Source organism: Myotis yumanensis, unplaced genomic scaffold (assembly GCF_028538775.1).
Source record: "Myotis yumanensis isolate MYYU_CA2020_CCGP unplaced genomic scaffold, mMyoYum1.0.hap1 SCAF_15, whole genome shotgun sequence".
NCBI lineage: Eukaryota > Metazoa > Chordata > Mammalia > Chiroptera > Vespertilionidae > Myotis > Myotis yumanensis.
In genome coordinates this window covers 6862592-6880417 of record NW_027223766.1, presented here as the reverse complement: position 1 = coordinate 6880417, position 17826 = coordinate 6862592, and the positions used below count along the sequence as shown (strand labels likewise).

Genomic DNA, 17826 nt, shown 5'->3' with positions numbered 1-17826 from the left:
GGTGGGGTTTCTTTGTGTGAGGAGGCAGGGTCCCCGAGGGAGGCACCTGCGGGCTGGGCGCACAATGCGGAAGGCCCCACCCAGTGCGGAGCCAGCCCCACCCCCACCCCGGCGGGGCGCGGCCTCTCCGGCGAGCGGGGCCGGGGCGCAGGCAGCGGGACCCCCGGAGCCCGGCTCGCGGGCAGCGCCACGCCCGCCCTGGGCCGCCGACTCCGAGCCTGGGTTTGGGAGCGCGCCCTGACCACCGCCCCCGCCCCGTCCGCACCCCGGCCTCATTGTTCGGTTTTGCAGAGGGAGGAGGAAAGTGGGTGAACACTTTTCTTTTCAAAACCATGTTGCAAAGGGTGATCAGCATAGACGCAGATGGAGGGTTTTTAAACTCCTTTGCTCGTCTTGAGGAAGAGCTTCTGGAACCTACAGATGTGTATCCGTAATAACAGATACAAAAGAGGTCAGCGACTTCGACTGAGCCACGTGAATATCCGATTCGTAGGTCCGACGAGGCCAAATACTGGCCATTTTCCGAGGCTCAGCCTAGACCCCAGCTGCGTGGGGACGGAGCCCTACGCACCCAGGGCCTCCCTCTCCAGCGGGCCTCGTGCCTGGCGCGCTCTCTGGTTCCCGGGCTTGGTGGCCCCGGTGCACAGCCAGGGAGGGGCCCGGGGTCCGAGGCTGGAAGCTGCCCTCCCGGGGGACCGGGTGCGGGGAGGCGCGGAGAGAAGCAGCGGGTGTGGGGGAAGCTCCGCCCTTGCCCCACCCCGGCCGGGAGCCGGGACGAACTTGGGCTGCGTCTTGGCTGGAGACGGGAGCGGGTAGGGAAGGGGGCGGCGGTCGGGGCTCTGCAGTCCTCGGGCCCCCTCTCCCCGCCCCACCGCCTGGAGCTCCCGGGGCCCCTCCCTGGGCTCCGCCACCCGCCGGCTGGGCCGGGAGCCGCAGGGCCACACAAAGGCGCGGCCCCACCCACTGGTGGGAGACCACAGAGGTGACCCCTGACGCGGGTGCGGGCTTCTCGCCTCGGCTCGCACCGCCCACGGAGCTGGGGCTCTTTCCACAGCCCAAGCCCACGGCCACGCTCTGCTCTCCCGGCTTCCCGGGGTGGGGACCCTCCCGGGCAGTCTCCCTGGGAGGGACCCCGCTCCGGGCGCGGCTCGGCCCCACCCCTCCCGGCTGGGGCTGCACCGCACGGCCGCCGGGAGGGGGCGCGCGCGGCGAGCAGCCGGGAGCAGAGCCGCCCGCAGAGCCCCCGCCGCGCCCCGCCCGGAGCTGGGCGCTCGCCCCCGCGGTGCCGCCAGGAGACCGGTGCCTGCGCAGTGTCCTGAGCTGCCCCCTCCGCCCTAACCCCGGCTCCCCTGCCAGTCCCGGAGGGTCTGAGGATGGGGGCGGGGACGCTGGCCCTGCCTCGCTCCCGCGCCCAGCGCTTTTGCTGCAGGGGATGCGGCTAACACCCCTGCTCGTCCGTGTTCGTGTTATTTCAAATCATCGTCATTATTATTTCATGATTCCGTGGCCTTTCTTGTCCAGAAGGCTTGAATGACTGAATTGGGTTAAGGATGAACCCTTGTCGCACTCACTCTCCTTCCGCCTACTCCTCCCTGCCCCACCCCTAACCCCCGCCCCACCCCAAAAAGGAATTCTGTCTCGTTGCTCATTTTACGTTAGAAAAACGTGTTTTCGGGTTTTCTCGAGATGATGTGTGTGCCTGTGGGTCGGATATGTGCGCGGGTGCTTGCTCGCGGTAGGCAGGGCTCTGTGCTGGAACATTCTCCCCAGAGCACTGTGGCTGCGGCGGTGGGAAGACGCACGGATCGCTGAGATAGGATCTCTGGCATGCAGTTCATAAGATGACATCTATACACACATAAATATAGGTTTTGCACAAAATCTTAACTCCCCCCCCCCAAAAAAAAATCTGTTCTTCCCGTTGCTGATTCTTGATACAGTCTCAATTCTACACAGAAACGTGGTTGGGGAAATGGTAGCCAGTGTGCCATTAGTAAAAACCCCACCCAAATAGGACAGATCTGGTCCTTCTGCCATCAGCGCGCTGCGTCTGCAAATCACGAAGGGGCGCAACCTCCGCGATATTAAAGTCTTGGGTTTTGAAATCATTCCAGCTGCAAAGCATAATCGATCGATCGCCGGGGCGGGTGCTCTTTCCTGACTCAGGAGCAGTTGCTGTATGCAGCGTGGTTGCTCTAGTCTAGGCGCACAGAATACTCCCCAAGCCTCCTTAACGAAGGGGCACCTTCTACATGGGTAGGTAAGTAATAGAAGTGAGAAGACCAGGGTTTGGTCAGGATTTCAGGATGAAATTGAATTGAATAGCACTAGTTTATCAATTAATCATATAGAAATATATACAGGGGTGGACAGAAATAGGTTTACAGTTGTGAGTAAGCAAAAACAGTTATTCTTTTATTATTTATTAATGTATTATTTTCCATGTGAACAACTACTGTAAGCCTACTTTTGCCCATGTATGTATGTATGTGTGTATATCAGGTGAATAAGCTGAGCCTGCAGCAAGCATTGTGTGACCTGTTGGCCAATGCAGATCACTCGTGTGACAGTATAAATTAATACACTGGTGCTGTTTGCCTATGCATGTATGCGTGTTAACATCATCTGAAAGAAAAGTCCAGTATATTTTTAAATAGTAAATTAAAATGGGATGATTTGTAATATTGAGATCTAGAATTTTGTTTAGCCAAAACTCACAATGGTTTTGTGATGCGATTTACAGGTTTGTAGTGAATTATTCTAGTCTAAGGGGGAGGGGTGTGTTTTCATTGCTAGAGAAATTGCTTCCACCCTTAGTCACTAACATTTTTAGCAGGGTTTATCTGTTTCATTAAAAACACTTACTTACTGCGGGGTTTTCCCTATTAGTAATGGATAGATTTGGAATAAACATTTTATCATTTGGCCCAATATGCATGCAGCATTTCACTCCGATTCAAGACTTGCTCTCAGCGTGCCAGAAAGCTGAGTCACACAATAAAATACTTTTCCTCCCTATAATTTAGGATCAAATTAGTTTCTGAATTCTGTGAATATTCAGTAGTTGCTATCAACAATAATTTTAAGTTAAATCTGTACAATTAAAAAGTAAATGGAAGATGAATCAATTACATATTTAATTGGGGGTATTTCTCATTGATAAATTCAGACCATCTTTAGAAAAAAAAATCCTGATTTATCAATCACCATTGTTTCTCACTCCAAAGGTATGGGACTGATCATGGACCCCGCCCTGTAGCTGGTTCCTCACTTAAGGCTGGTGCAGTGGCCTCCCCAAGGTGGCTGCCGGCTCTGGGCGTGGCCACCCTAAGCCCCTGCAAGCTAACTCTAGCTCACACCATTTTCCTCTTTGGTTTTGGAAAAACACACATTATTCTGTGGTCACAGGATGTGTGACCTTATATGAATAATGCAAGAAATCTGTCAGACAAGGGGGAAAATACCAAGCTAGCCACTGACCCAGATGTTTCCAGTACCAAGGCCAGTTCCCTTTCCTGGTTCTCTCAAATGGAAACTTTGGAGTCTGCATTAACTTTTCCTTCCACTAGAGGGCAATCGAAGTCTCTAACGCAGCGGTTCTCAACCTTCCTAATGCCACGATTCTTTAATACAGTCCCTCATGTTGTGGTGACTCCCAACCATAAAATTATTCTCGTTGCTACTTCATAACTGTAATTTTGCTACTGTTATGAATCATAATGTAAATATCTGATATGCAGGATGTATTTTCATTGTTACAAATTGAACATAATCAAAGCATAGTGATTAATCACAAAAACAATATGTAATTATATATGTGTTTTCCGATGGTCTTAGGCGACCCCTGTGAAAGGGTCATTCGACCCCCAAAGGGGTTTCGACCCACAGGTTGAGAACCGCTGCTCTAAAGAGGCAGATTAACCCACCTTCAAATACTTTTTTTAATGAAATATTTTTAATTGGCTTATTCGGTTGCTTATTTGCTACTTTAGTGCTATGCTTTACACCAGTGGAATAAAAAGGGTTGCGAGCCTGGTCAATTACAATGTATTCTCTTACAATTTTACTTTCTAGTTTCACTACATTGTTACTATAATATCATTTTATGTTAATTTGGGGGGAGGTGGATAAATAGTGGAAAATGGTCCATAGTAATAGAAAAATTACTAGGAAAACACACATTAATGCTTAAACAAAGGAATAAATTAAACAAAAACATTGTTTACTTATTCATTTATTTACAATGTGCTTGATGTTTGGGACACACCTGAATTTCAGTGGCCAACTTCTGTGGCCACCTTTGCATTGGTAGGGAATTTCTTTCTCTTATATTTCATGTAATTATAATCCATCTGTAAAGTATTTGATAGTTTCATGTGACTGAGTTCCTCAAGCTTTAATGTGCACATGAATCACCTGTGATTTTCATTAAAATATGAATTCTGTTAGGAGATCTGGTTGAGACCAGACATTCTACATTCCTAACAAGCTCCCCTGGATGCTGATTCTAACCACCAAACAGGTCAGTTTTAGAAACAAAATGTGTGCTATACACGTCCCTTTCATAATCAGCTCCGGTATGATGCCTTCCCATTTTCAAATCCATGGCCAACTTCACAAAATCTTTCACTTCCAAACTCACATGCTTAGGAAGTTCATTCTTCTGGAGTTACATATTTTGTGCCATCAATCTCTCTTCATGGGATTTTTAATATATATTCCTGTTGCAGGATATAGGACTCAGCAAAAGACCTTCAGGAGAAATGCCCAAAGAAGTATGTGTGCATGTGTGTGCGCAGGCATGTGTGTGTGTGTGTGTGTGTGTGCACATGCACGCACGTGTGTCCAAGAAAAAATGAATGTGGCTTGTGGTACAGTTGAGAAGGACTGATAAATCAATATTCAGCATCGCTAGCTTACTGTTATTTACAAAACAATGAGTTCAACTTGGAAGTTGTTACTTGTGGATTAATATACAAAAGTCTGAAACTCCATTTGCCATACAACTAATTCATTGCAAACCCTCCTTCTACCGAAGCAATTAAAACAGAGGGTGTGTCCTAGGTGGTTTGGCTCAGTGGACAGAGCGCCAGCCTGCAGACCAAAGGGTCCTGGGTTTGATTCCAGTCAAGGATATCAGGGTCCCCTCTGACACAGGCCCTGGTCGGGGCTCATGCAGTAGGCAACCAATCGATGTGTTTCTCTCACATCAATGTTTCTCTCTGTCTTTCTCTGTCTCTTCCACTCTCTCTAAAAATCAATGGAAAAATATCCTTGGGTGAAGATTAACCACAATAATAAAAGCAGAGGGTGAGCTGCACTAACACTGCCTCTCACGGCCCCATACTCGCTGCTGACCCAAGCTCTGCTAGCGTGTCTTCCTGGACCCGCATGTGGAAGCCAAGAGCTGAGCGTGGCTGCAGATCAGAACACAGATTACTGTGGGCTTCCTGCTTCCTTAAGCCAGGAAAGGACCCCCCCCCTTTTTTTTCTCGTAATACTTTCTAAGGAAGTCGAGCCAGAGGGGAAATGGGTCTGCGAGGACCATCAGCAAAGACATCACATGTCAGTCCTCGCCTGCAGTGGGTGGCTGCCTGCAAACATGACCACATTCCTGGAAATGTTATCCTGCAAAACAGCGCTACACACGAAGTAAATCAAATGAGAAATGCAGTGCTTCCCAAATAGGGTACTAACAGCACCCCGGCTAACACTGGCCACGGAGGGGGGAGGATACATTGTTATTCAACATGAAGTTGGATTAAGCCTCCTTCTCCATCCTTTGTTATTGTTGTTAACTGTTCATTTCAGGGTCTCTCAAAAGCTAGGAAACTTTCTATTCTGCAACGCCTGGTCCATTAAAGACAGAAAACCTGCTAACACAGCATTACAACAGTCCTGTGTGCTTCAACAGCGGGCCCTGGCCATGTGAGGCTGCAGGGGCCCCTCACGTGGAGAGAACAGAAATCTCATCCTGACGACCTCGAAGACCGAGCTGAAACCTCCTGACTGGCCCTTTAAGCAGCAGTTTTGCTGTGACATTGCTTTTCCCAAGAATCACTTTTCTGGCACAAAGATTTCTATAACAAGCGACTTTTATTGATGGAGTCAACCCTCACATAACTTGCTAGGCACTAAGCACTTTACACATATGACCTATGTTAACACTTGGAGTGCGGGAAACGAGTTAAGTCGGCTCGCGTGAATTGCGCGTACTCCGCGGGAGCCGTCTTAACTCGGTTCATATAGATTTGCGGTGGAGTGCGGGAAACGTGTAAACTCGGGCCGATTGTAACTGCGTATTACCAAATATTTGTTTGTTTGCCGTTCACAAAGATACCTACCTGCGTATGCGAACCGTTTCATACCCATTGGGGTAATAGGTATCATAAAAATCCCTTGTAAGTAGAGAACACTTTATGGCGCTGGTCGAGTACAATACCGTTAGGGTACCAATGTATTGTTTTCTCATTTTATAACCGATATCCCTGGATATCTCACCATGCAAAGAGAATAGTTATTGAGAAATACTTCTTGTGTCCAGACGTCTTTAGTTTTGAGTTTTGTGAATATTATTACGTGTTTAAATATTTAAATATATTGTGATAAAGACATTCATATAGAATTTTTTAACCAAATAAAATAAAATCGTTCCGCAAAGTATTCGCATAATAATTATTTTTTTATATCAGATATCTATCGGAGTACCGCTATTTTCAGTTAGTATTATTTTTATTTGCTTTAACCTAGAATGTCGCAGCATTCAGACTATAGTGATGATGAGTTTTGTGCAGACAAGTTGTCCAATTATTCTTGTGATAGCGATCTTGAAAATGCGAGTACAAGTGATGAAGATTCTAGTGATGATGAAGTAATGGTGCATCCCAGGACATTGAGGCGACGAAGAATTTCGAGCTCCAGCTCTGACTCAGAGTCAGATATAGAAGGCGGGAGAGAAGAATGGTCGCATGTTGATAATCCACCGGTCTTAGAAGATTTTTTAGGGCATCAAGGATTAAACACAGATGCTGTTATAAATAATATAGAAGATGCCGTGAAATTATTTATCGGAGATGATTTTTTTGAATTTCTTGTAGAGGAGTCAAACAGGTATTATAATCAAAATAGGAATAATTTCAAACTTTCAAAAAAAAGCCTAAAGTGGAAAGATATAACCCCTCAAGAGATGAAGAAGTTTTTAGGGTTAATTGTTCTCATGGGACAGGTGCGCAAAGATAGAAGAGATGACTATTGGACCACGGAGCCATGGACGGAGACGCCATATTTTGGTAAAACGATGACGAGAGACAGGTTCCGACAGATATGGAAAGCTTGGCACTTCAATAATAATGCGGATATCGTAAATGAATCAGATAGACTTTGCAAAGTGAGACCAGTACTAGATTATTTTGTGCCTAAATTTATAAATATTTACAAACCTCATCAGCAATTATCACTAGATGAAGGGATCGTACCTTGGAAGGGAAGATTATTCTTTAGGGTATATAATGCTGACAAGATCGTTAAATATGGAATATTGGTTCGTTTGTTGTGCGAAAGTGATACAGGATATATCTGTAACATGGAAATTTATTGCGGTGAAGGAAAGCGATTATTGGAAACGATACAAACAGTAGTGTCTCCATACACTGATTCGTGGTACCATATATATATGGACAATTATTATAATAGCGTCGCAAATTGTGAAGCACTTATGAAAAACAAATTCAGAATATGTGGAACAATCCGGAAAAATCGAGGTATACCTAAAGATTTTCAAACAATTTCTTTGAAAAAAGGTGAAACAAAATTTATAAGGAAAAATGATATATTGTTACAAGTGTGGCAATCAAAAAAGCCTGTATACCTGATTTCTTCGATTCATTCTGCGGAGATGGAAGAAAGTCAGAATATTGACAGAACATCAAAAAAGAAAATTGTCAAACCGAATGCACTCATTGACTACAATAAACATATGAAAGGTGTTGACCGGGCCGACCAATACCTTTCATATTATTCGATATTGCGGAGGACGGTCAAATGGACAAAAAGGTTGGCAATGTATATGATAAATTGCGCATTATTTAATTCTTATGCAGTTTACAAATCAGTGAGGCAAAGAAAAATGGGTTTTAAAATGTTTTTGAAACAAACAGCTATCCACTGGTTGACGGATGATATTCCAGAGGACATGGACATTGTTCCAGACCTTCAACCAGTACCGTCTACTTCTGGAATGCGGGCTAAACCACCTACATCTGATCCACCATGCAGGCTATCGATGGACATGAGAAAGCATACGTTACAGGCAATTGTCGGAAGTGGAAAAAAGAAAAACATTTTGAGAAGGTGTCGCGTATGTTCCGTTCATAAATTGCGCAGTGAGACACGCTACATGTGCAAATTTTGCAATATACCTCTACATAAAGGGGCGTGTTTTGAAAAATATCATATGCTAAAAAACTATTAATTTCTATTTGTTTTGATTTATTATGAAAATTTTATTTTAAACTTTAAAAATATGTGTATATTTTTAGGTAATAAGTATTTTTTGGGTTTTTCGTATTTAGTTTATATATATCGAATTATTTATGTACTGAATAGATAAAAAAATGTCTGTGATTGAATAAATTTTCATTTTTTACACAAGAAACCGAAAATTTCATTTCAATCGAACCCATACTTCAAAAGATATAGGCATTTTAAACTAACTCTGATTTTGCGCGGGAAACCTAAATAATTGCCCGCGCCATCTTATATTTTGGCGGGAAATTCACCCGACACCGTAGTGTTAACCATCCAATAATCCTTGAAAGTAGGTCATATTACAGGTGGGGAAACTGAGGCATAGAGAGGTGAGGTGATTTGGCTGCCAAGGTACCATAGTCTGTCAGATCCGGAATTTGGGCCCAGACCATCAGCTCCAGAATCTGCACCTTTAACCAACACCAGATGCTCCTGGACCTGCTTCCTGGCGGGGTGACCCCATGGGAGGTCAAACCTGTGAGGCCACCGTTGAGTTTCACAGGCCTGGGGTGGTCTCACCCTCTCTGAGCAGACTCGCCTTGAAGAGGAAACACCTTCAAATCGATGACTAGTTTTAGCAGCTCACCTGGGACTTATTAAAAAATTGCCATGATTTGGGCTTGTGGGGAAAGAGAGTTAAGAGATCTCAGGGGAGTTGCAATGTATGGAGCTCTCTGAACGGTGCCCTGAGAGGCAGCAGGGATTTCTGATGTGGACATGCTGTGATGACCAGTTTCTGGGGAAAAATAAGACTTAATCTAATCAGTGTCATCTTGGATAATTATTTTCAAAATGGATCCATCCATTGACCGTAGATATCCAATTCTAATATTTTGTCTTATGAAATAAATCTAAGACGAAAAGAAACATGCATCCCGGGTATCCACATTTAATACGGTCGTTGGAATTGCTCCAAGCCCCTCCCAATACGACTGCCTCTGAAGCCGGCAGGCGGCAGAGGTCTCGGGAAGGCTGTGACACCCCGTGCAGCACTGTTTAATTACCTTTTAGTGAAGGCAGCACGCCTGTCGTTTGTCAAGGAGACACTGGCAGCCGTGGAACCTGTGTTTGTATAACCCACTTTACTAGCCGTGATTAAAGATAACATCAGGTGTACACTCGTTCGTACAAAACACTTTTATGTGGCTGTAAAGGTTAATGAATGCATCCCCGCAATCCCTGTGCTCATCATGGAAACAGCTTCGCCGGGAATCGTGCTGAATAGAAGAGGCCACATGTTATACTATCCAACCACAGCAAAAAAAATTAAGATTTTTCTTATTAGTAATTTTGCTGACCTCTAGGTTACAATATTTACTGCTTCGAAAAAGTACAAGATTCCAAAAATGTGCTTTCTAATCAGAGTAGATCATTACGGTTCTTACATGGCACAGGAAGGTACATTACGAAGAATGTGATTTTTTTAAAGCAGAATCATTGCAAAAGCACCACCGGTAAGAGGGCTTATGTGGCAGTTTTTCTTCTGGGGCCGCTAGCTGTGCTTTTGATGTCAGAGTTTGTAGTCATCATTGCAACAAGGACTTCCTGTTACAATGACCATCAGTAATAAGAATCTGTCAGTCTTCTAGCTGTTTGTCTTTATGGCAGGATGAAAAGAAATGGATGCAATGTATCGAAACCTAGTCCCACAAACACTTGTACAGGAGAGCATTAAAGTTTCTATTTTAGCCTCCTATTCCCTCTTCTGGAAGTTTTCCCCTACAAACTGCAGCCAGATAGTTTAATTTCACTCAACAAATCTACTCATTGTAAACCTACTAGTAAATAGTAATCTCCCCGTTTGGACTTCCTAATGGACAGAAACCAAACTCCCGAAGCAGAGCTCCACTTAGAACACACTGGCTGTTGCAAAGCTGAGACCAGAGAATCTCAGGAAGATGTCACTGTTCTCACCTCCAGAGGAACGGAGGGGCCCCAGCCATCTACATAATTGTCTTTATTGCTGCCTAGAGCTTTTTACTCCCAACACTGGCGTCCATTGCTGTTATTTAAGTCCTAGCTTTATCTGAGAGGTGCCAGTTAGCATCCTTTGCACTATCATTGTTCAAACTACCAGAGTCAATGCTAGTCTTTTGATGCACATTATACATGATCCAAGACTCCTGTCACTTTAAAAATCATCTTTTCATTGGATTTGAGGGCTACATTTTCCTTTAATAGTTTTTTTTTAAGAACAGACACAGAAGATTGAAAAATGTTCAAAAGGAAAAATTAGGATCGACCTATATGAGACCTTGTAGTTCTTAGAAAAATCTTTTTAATCTTCATATAACACCTAGAAGATGGGCATAGCACACAGGTTGCTCTGTCTTAAAATGAAACAAATGTGAAAGTGATTTGGATCTGCCAGCCACCACACAAATTCAAGGGGTGCGTTTTTCATGATCAGTTAGGTGGAATGACTGGACATTTTATTCATGAAAACCTCAATGCACATGCATTCAGCATGAGTAACGGGGAGCAAGGAGCGCAGTCAGAAACTGAGTCGTTTGCTTTTTGAAAAATACTTCCCAAATAATGAAAATTGAGCCCTGGCCTGTGTGCTCAGTGGTCAGGGCTTTGGCCTGTGGACCAAAGGGTCTCGGGTTCAATTCCCAGTCAAGGGCATGCACCTGGGTTGCAGGCTCCATCCTCAGCCCCAGTTGGGGTGTGTGCGGGAAGCAACCAATCACTGTGTCTGTCTTTGATGTTTTTCTTTCCCCTTCCCTTCCACTCTCTCTTAAAGTCAATGGAAAAAATATCCTCTGGGGAGGATTAACAAAAAATGATAAATAAAAGTTGAGTGGCTTGTTCAGACAAGAGTGTCTGATGTTTTCAAGGGCTTGTGCTTAGGTTCAACTTAAAATTCTTCTGTAAAATTCTTCTTTAAAAAGAAAGAAGAAAAGAACATTGGCTGAGAAGAAGCAATAACTCATCCAAAGTTATGATATGGCATCCAACCCTATGATATGGCTCAGTGGATAGAGCGTCGGCCTGCGGACCAAAGGGTCCCGGGTTCGATTCCAGTCAGGGGCACATATCTCAGTTGCAGGCTCCTCCCCAGCCCAGGCCCTGGTCAGGGCTTGTGCAGGAGGCAACCAATCGATGTGCTTCTCTCACATCGATGTTTCTCTCTGCCTTTCCCTCTCTCTTCCACTCTCCCTAAAAAATCAATGGAAAAATATCCTCAGGTGAGAATTTCTATTACAGTCAGTCCCCACTAACTTTCCCCCAAACCAACCTTTAAGGTAAGGTGGCCCACAGTGGCAGCAGCCAGTGGAAAGAATTGCTGGGCAGAGCAGGGAATTGCTGGGAAAGGCCTCAGCAAGCAGACACAGAAAATGGAAGAAGGCAGACAAGCCAAAGGCAAAACTCAGTAGAGTTTCCTCCTGGCTCCACGCTTGCCCTTTGCCCACATCACCTTGACATTCTCTGCCCGGAGTCACCCTCGAGCAACCGCACAAGCAAAGCACCCAGGACCAGGCAGACTGTCAAGTGCACGGGAGGCTTGGTCTAAAGCTCACCCAGAAGTTACAAACAAGGAAAAGCTCTCTGATAAGGAGATACTTTCAACAATAAAGATTGTGTGTGTGTGTTTTTTAAAAAATCAGTACTAATAAATTCCACCAAAAAATGGTCAGGTCAAGGAACATTACTATTCCATGTAAGAGAGAGTTACCCTGCTTCCCTGTTCACTACCTGGTAATCCTTGAGCAAATTATCATTTCTGGACCACAAGTGTTTCAGTTATAAAAGGGGAAAATAATACCACCTAAATCACTCAGTTGTTAAGAGGATTAAGTAACAACTAAAGGATAAGCACTTTGTAATAAAAATATTAATCCCCTTTCTAGACCCCTTATATGAATGATGGAAACACTAAATAAAAATATTAATTTAAAGTAAAAATCTAGCCAGGCCAGTGAGGCTCCGTTGGTTTGGCGTCATCCTGTGCACTGAAATGTTGGGGGTTCAATTCCCAGTCAGGGCCCATGCCTGGGTTGTGGGTTCAATCCTCAGTTGGGATGTGTACTGGAGGCAACTAGTGGATGTTTTGTTCTCACATTCATGTTTCTCTCCCTCCCTCTCCATTCTTCTCTAAAATCAAGAAAACCATCTTTTCAAAATGTTTTCATAAATAAACAAAGTAAAATTTTAAATTATTTGAGATATCTTTGATATATAACATTATATTAGATTCATGCATATAACATGATTGATATTTCTATATGTTTTAATAAATTCCAATACTTTGTAATTTCCACATGTAATAACAAATCTACTAGAAATTACTTAGAATTTAGGAACTGATCACTACTCAATAATTCCTTGTGATAGAGGGAGAACTGATATTATATTTATTTTTTAATATATTTTTTATTGATTTCAGAGAGGAAGGGAGAGGGAGAGAGAGATAGAAGCATCAATGATGAGAGAGAATCGTTGATTGGCTGTGTCCTGCATGCCCCACACTGGGGATTGAACCTGGGACTCGGGCATGTGCCCTTACCGGGAATCGAAACATGACCTCCTGGTTCATAGGTCGATGCTCAACCACTAAGCCATGCTGGCCGGGTTAATATTATATTTATGATGCAGCTGCCAATATAGTGTATCTCCAAGACAAATCCACTCTGGGTAATGCCAGAATTAAAAGCACATTTCTCCTGCATTTATTTCTCATCTTATGTTTTTCTGTCATATTTTGTATATCATCCCACTATATATATATATTTTAATGTGTGTATATGTATATACATCTATAATAATAAAAGCATAATATGCTAATTAGACCGGACAGCCAAACGACCTTCTAGACGACCTTCTGGACAAAGCCGGGGCTGCAAGGGTCGAGCACCTTGCATAAATTTTGTGCATCAGGCCTCTAGTATATATATATATAATTGACAGTTTCAATAAAAACAGTTTCAATAAAACTGACCCTTCTCACCTACCCAGTAAGGCTCATCAACATAAAATGTCACATTTAGTAGAAATAAAAACTAATTCCAGAGTTAATAAAATGTAGACGTCTCCTGAAGAGCAATAGCAGGAAAGGGAGAATTATAGCACACACACACACATACAGTCTCTGATTCTTAAAATATTATTAAACCATCCATTTCATTAAAATCCCACACCACTTGGTTGTTATCATCTCTTCTTCCTGCCTCTCCAGTGTCCTCCCTGCCTGGCTCTCTCCTGCCTAATACTTCCCTTTTCAACACCCTTCAGCTACATCATTTCTTTCACAGGCATTTTCTTATCTAGATCTGTTTAGCCTTCCTCCCCTCAACCCATTAGTAGAGACCCATAAGGAAGATCCCAGAACCAAACTTCAAATAGAATGTTCCTTAGATGACTATAATGGGGGCAAGGATATGGATTCTCAGAGTTTAGTATTATTTCTGAATCTTTCACGAGAGTAACACCTTTTCAACTAACAGTGTTTCTGGTACCAATCAAAACAATCTAAGATGTTAGCAGAATCTAATTGTTAGAATAAGAAAGATATCCTGAGAAATCAAATTAGTGTTCACACATCTGGCACCTGACTTTCCAAAGGCTTAAGGGAGGACAGTTGACTAAGGAAATAAAAGAGCATTTTAACTTTGCTTTTGCCTCCAAAATATCAATTCACATACATGTATGCTACACAAACTAGGAATTACCTTTATGACAAATGCAGATAAGTGATAGAAATATGTGCTTACACTTACAAATACAGTAGAGTCCTTGTTCCAAATTGATATTGTGGATGATAACAATCTAGATATAAAAAATACTCTACGCTGTTTCACATTTTACACCATCAAATACAGATAAGGTAGACACCCACTTTCTCAGAAATATGAGATGATGACAACGGAGGAGCTTCGTCTTAAAGGCATCGATACAGTTTAAATCCTCCCAAGGTCATAATATATTGCCCTCAGGAGGGAAGCTCAGCCTTAAAGAAAATTCAGACATATCTTCACTAAAAAAAAAATCTAACAAGGTTTTGAAATGCCTTGCCAACACTCAAAGGAAGAGAGAAAAGAATGGCATCACTTCTATCAACCAAAAACTTGGTTGAAAATCTTTTTAGTAGTAGAGCAAATAAAAGAAAATGAAATTCAGACTTCAGGATGAACATTTCCTTCTTAGTTTAGGACTAACATTGAAGAAATATTGAGTTAAGCAGCTTTGAAAGAATTGGATTCCTTTTATCGAAATTTTTCTTTAAATGAAATTAAAAAAACACAGTTGCTCTGTATTGGTGATGCATTGCAGCAAGCTATATAACAACCTGCTAGAGAGAGGAGATGCAGCCAAATGGAAGTTGGGAGAGACACTGGGCTTTCGGTCCTGCTGAGAGGGAAGATGTCCATCTTGACAAATAACAAATAGCCAAAACTTTTTAATAATTTAAACATATAAATTGATGGACTTAAAGTAACTTAATAGTGCTCACCAATCCAAGTCAATCAGGTTTCATAAAAGTAGAAAAAAATGCAATAACCAAATCAAACTAAAAATCCTTTATAATATACAGGGTTTGGCAAAAGTAGAGTTACAGTTGTTCGTATGGAGAATAATTAATAAATAATACGACAGGTATAAACTCTGTGTTTTGTGTACTCACAACTGTAAACCTACCTTTGCCCCATCCTGTATTTCCTCAAAGTCTGAGCAAACTCTACTGGTCTCAGGGATTCTTCTTTTATTTTATGGCTTCCGTATATTGAGAAATCTACCTGCATGAGAACACACAGTTACTTTTTAAATCTGAGTTTCTTTGTGCCATGTAATTATTTATTTCCAGTAAATCAAAACCCAATTTTCAATTTCTTTTCTTCTCTGGAGCTGTTTGTTTTATTACAAAAATAAGCAAAGTGATATTTTGGCATGGGAAAAATAGCAACTCAACAAAACTACATCGATCGTAGCGTGAGCGTGAAGAACTTCCGTTTATCATTTCTTCATTTCCATATGTCCAGAAGAAACAGGAAGTGTGAACGAAGGCAAATGTAGGAAGCGTCCCCCGCACTTGGTTGTCTTGTATGTTTGAATCCTGCTGTGACGTGAGGACAGGAAACTCACAGTGGGACTCACAGGCAAAGACGTGACTTGCTTTGCATGTTGCTTTTCATGCCTTGCAGAAAATTATGCTCATTAAAAGATTCTGGTATGTGCTCTGATGAATTCTATTTCAGAAAATGAGTCTTTACCTACCAAAGCCTGAGGAGGTCACTTTTGATTTCCAAAGGGAAAAAAATCCATTTTCACGGCATGTCTAGGTTATCCTGAAGGATCACTTTCACGCTATTAACCGCCTCAAAAATGGACGCTGACGTAATGACTCGTGGGAGCTGTGAAATTACGATGCTGGACACTGGTTGCCAAGTCTCCGGCACTCTCACCTCCTCCCAGAGATACTCAGAAATAATATCCCTGCAATCATTTTAAAATTCTGAGTAGTTCTAAGCCTTGACAATATTTATATGTTTTATTTTTTAATGTATATTTTTTCATTCTATTCTCCTTGAGACAAAGCAACTATAGGACATGTTGCTTAAGTAGGGCTCACAAAGTCCGCACACTTGTTTTCATTCAGCAGAAAACGATTCCCTGACTGCTCCGCTTTTGCCCGCTACACCAGTTACGTAAGCATCACTGCACAGTTTGTTTGTTTGTTTGTTTGTTTGTTTGTTTTAAAAAATATTTTTATTGGTTTCAGAGAGGAAGGGAGAGGAAGAGAGAGATAGAAAATCAGTGACGAGAGGGAATCACTGATCGGCTGTCTCCTGCACGCCCCCCACTGAGGATCGAGCCCACAACCCGGGCATGTGCCCTGACCAGGAATTGAACTGTGACCTCCTGGTTCATAGGTTGACACTCAACCACTCAGCCATGCCGGCCGGGCACTGCACAGTTTTTGAATGGATGACTGAAATGGACCTTCAATGAATGTGATTTGAAAATCCGATTTTTAGGACACTATGGAGTAAATGTTCCATAATGTGCATCTTGCAAAGTTTTATTGAATGAGGCTAGAATCCTCCCTAGGGTTTTGGACGCGTGCACGCGAATCCTACCTGAGGCTTTTGTGGCCTTTGTCTGAAATACTTGCTGTCTATGAATTACTACATATCCTTTATTTCCTAAGGAAGCATGTGGGGAGAATGCTGTAAGCCTCGGACGACAGACTTACCCAGATAAGGATTCTATCCTATGGCCTGGAACCGTATGAGTACTATTTGGCACAAACACCAAATTAAAATACTTCTCTCAGTCACAGTTGGTGCTAGTAAGTATTGTAAGTTGTACAATTTTGAAAGACACACACAGAATTACAGCAACAATACAGACCTCTTGGAATGCATAGAAACTTCCCCCATCAAGGAAATAGATGTTTATGCAAATTATTCAAGAAATGTGCTCTGAATTTTTAGCAGCACCAGGAAGGTGAGGTCCCAGGTCGGTATCACTTTCCTTAGCACAGTTCTGATCACAAGGACTGATTCATGTCATCCAGTTTCTTTTCCTCTTCAGGATGCTTTGCCAAGAATCAATCTAATTGAAATGTAAGAGCCTCATATACACTGAGTGGCCAGATTATTATGACCACCTGACATTTGTAGGAAAATCAGCTATAATTTCATGCTGAAGTTGCTAGAAGGCCAGGTCATTATAAACGTCTGAAGAGCACAATATACCTAAGTATCATTGCTGATCAAGTTCATCCTTTCATGTTGATGGCGTATCCCAATGGAGATGGCTTCTTCCAACAAGACAATGCGCCATGCCACGGTGCTCATATTGTGCAGGAGTGGTTTCAAGAACATGAGGGAGACTTTACCTTGCTTAGGTGGCCCCCACCATCACCAGATCTCAATCCAATTGAGCATTTGTGGGATGAAGTTAAAAGAGTCATCAGGCAGCTGGTTCCACAACCATCAAATCTCACAGAACTGGACATGCTATTCCTTAGGCATGATTTCAGACTCCTCGCATCATCTTTCAACATCTTGTGGAGTCAACGCCAAGAAGAATCGCAGCAGTATTGAAGGCAAAAGGTGGCCCAACGAAGTACTGATGGGGGTCATAATAATCTGGCCACTCAGTGTATTTCTGTAAAACCCAATAATGGGTTGTCCGGCTTTGACCTTCTTAAAGGCCGCTTTATTTGACTCGATATCTATTCCTACGGAAACAGGATGCTGCTTCAGCCGATCAAATATTAATCTTCCCAAACCTTCCTGGTCATTACAGTTTAGGAGACCGTAATTCTTGGGGGGAAGGTGTGTAGGATGAATG

The 17826-nt window shown here is 42.9% G+C and overlaps 1 protein-coding gene across 1 annotated transcript in view; it reads left to right on the top strand.

Moving 5' to 3' along the window:
* Positions 1-17826, top strand: part of STMN2 (stathmin 2) — a 41196-nt gene that overhangs the window by 935 nt on the left and 22435 nt on the right. The gene's annotated exons all lie outside the window — the stretch shown is intronic.